At 49.9% G+C, this 2,431-nt stretch overlaps 1 pseudogene; it reads left to right on the top strand.

The window, feature by feature from the left end:
• The first annotated feature begins 1,840 nt into the window (after positions 1-1,840).
• LOC146994511 (U2 spliceosomal RNA) lies at positions 1,841-2,018 on the top strand (annotated as a pseudogene).
• Positions 2,019-2,431: the final 413 nt, after the last annotated feature.

Here is a 2,431-nt window from a genome sequence, read left to right as displayed (position 1 = left end):
AAGTTATCGCTTCACTTCAACCCGGCGAAGTGTTTGACCATTCACATCTCCGGCCGTCAGCCCACTGGTACCCGCCCCTCCAGGTTCTCTCTCAATGAAGTGCCACTTCCTCACCTGGAGAATGAGACTGCAGGATCTTTCCTTGGGAAACCAATCTGCTTCCAGCTCCCGGCTGACCTCCTCTCGGTCCACGGTTACCTTCAGGCCTGCAACACCATCCTTTCTTCCAAGCTTGCTCCCTGGCAGAGGATAGACGCCATGAAGTCGTTCATCTTCCCTGCCATGGCCTTCGATATGCGGATGCGTCGCCATAAGAAAGGTGATTGGAGACGGATTGATGAGTTTGTGCGCCCTCTTCTGAAGTCGACTCTCAACATCCCACCCGAAGCGGCCAACGAGTACCTGTATGGTGACTCTGCAGCTGCTTGTCTTGGCATCCCGCTGACGAGTGAAGACTCCGACATAGCTCGCATTGACGGAGCGTTCAAGCTCCTCACCTCCCGGGACCCCTGTGTGCGCTCTCTTGCCTGGGATAACCTCTCTCAGTTCGTCGGCACTCGAATCCGCCAATCTCCTTCCGACGACGACCGGACTGCCTACCTGTCCGCCTCTGATGACGGCCAGTTCGACCGCTCCAGCAACTCGTCTTCCTCCACCTGGTCTGCTGCTCGAGCGGCCTCCCGTCGTCTTGGCGTCACCTGGTCCTCTGGTGACAACCGCTCTGTCTTCCTCAACTACGATGGTAGCATCCTGGGAGTCTCCAAGCGCCACCTTATCTTCCGCTGCCTCCGCAGTGCCAAAAGATCTGAACGCGCCGACAAGCTCAAGTCTTACCCGAGCCAGGGTAAGGCAACTGAATGTGCTGCCGCCTCAAAATCCAGCAACCACTTCTTCCGTGAGGGGACCTACACCAGGTTCGCGGATTGGAGGTTCATCCATCGAGCCCGTCTGAACTTGGTGCCCCTCAACGGCAACAAACGCTCCAACCCTGGTTCGAAAGGCTGTCGCAGATGTGCTTATCCCAATGAGACGCTCCCTCACGTCATCGAGCACTGTATGAGATACAGCAGGCTGTACCAACTCCGCCAAAACAACATCGTGGAGCGGATTAAGAAGGCGGCCATGGGACGTTGGGATGTGTACAGTGAAAACCAACGTATTGATTCCCTACCTGTCCGCCCCGACCTGGTCCTCACCAAAGGGAACTCTGCCTTAATTCTCGATATCACGGTCCCTTTTGACAACCGGCTTGAGTCCTTTGACCGTGCCCGCCGCGAAAAAGAGACCAAGTATGAGGAAGTCGCCAACATCCTTCGTGAGACCTTTGCGGACGTCAGAGTTGAGGCCATCGTCGTTGGTGCCTTAGGGTCATGGGACCCGAAGAATGACAGAATTGTCCGTCTCCTCTATTCAAACAAGTACGCCACCATCATGCGCAGGCTTATAGTGAGCGACACAATTCGTAGCTCGCGTGACATCTATATTGAGCACCTGACGGGACAACGTCAAATTCCTTGGACTGCACGCTCAGCCGAAAATTAATGCTTGGATGCCTATCTCCTTAATCTTCTGATTTCATCTGTTGTGCTCCATCCCACCTTCCCATTTTCCAGCTTCTCCATAGTGCCTACTCGAACTTTTATTATTCACTTATCAACGATCGCTCGCAACTTCGTGTCTTGTATATAGCTGATGTAAATATGATTCAGTTGTACAGTATACCTTTTGTATTTAAATTTGCTTCGCACATGTACATATATAATATTCTCGAAAACCGCACTGCAGGCGTTATTGGTAGCTCTCGCCAAGGTCCTACCAATATCATGTAAATTGGCACCAAATATGTTCAATAAATAGTTTTTACTCTGTTCTTATCAGCTTAATATCTGATACAACGTCGACATGACGTCAAGATATTAAACTAATTTTTGCAGATAGGCTTGTGGTTAGGAATTTATTCCGCCCTCGCCACGGGTTGGCCTGCTATGGCACTACTTGCAGGATACGGCCCACAATATATCCAATAAGCAGAAACCTCACTCCCACAATGCATCCTCAGGAAAACGTCCTTTTAAAATGGCCCCTTCAAATTTCAGAAAACCGAAGGTCTAACAACATCATATCTCTGTACGAGTCTGCGGCGACCTGCCTTTCTTTAACTTGATATTGCTCGCTCAGACCCCTCGTTCTTTTCCTCGGAATGGGAACATTCTGGAGCCTCGGGTTTAACCCTCGTTCTTTTCCAATGTCAAGTTCTGGCTTCTGTAAATACGAAGTTTTATTCGTATTTACAGAAATCCCATAAAATCCACATTTTGATCCCGTACTCAGAAAACTTACTCATTCTGTCTGACTGATTGAAGGGACATCGGCCTCGAAATATCACTCAAATTTCATTTGCAGTAACATTTTTGTCTCATTTCATGTAAGT

Source organism: Stegodyphus dumicola, chromosome 11 (assembly GCF_044657685.1).
Source record: "Stegodyphus dumicola isolate Sdum_Otavi_A_Nest chromosome 11, ASM4465768v1".
In the NCBI taxonomy this organism is placed as follows: domain Eukaryota; kingdom Metazoa; phylum Arthropoda; class Arachnida; order Araneae; family Eresidae; genus Stegodyphus; species Stegodyphus dumicola.
The sequence above is the reverse complement of the archived record's forward strand: the minus strand, read 5'-3'. Positions and strand labels throughout refer to the sequence as shown.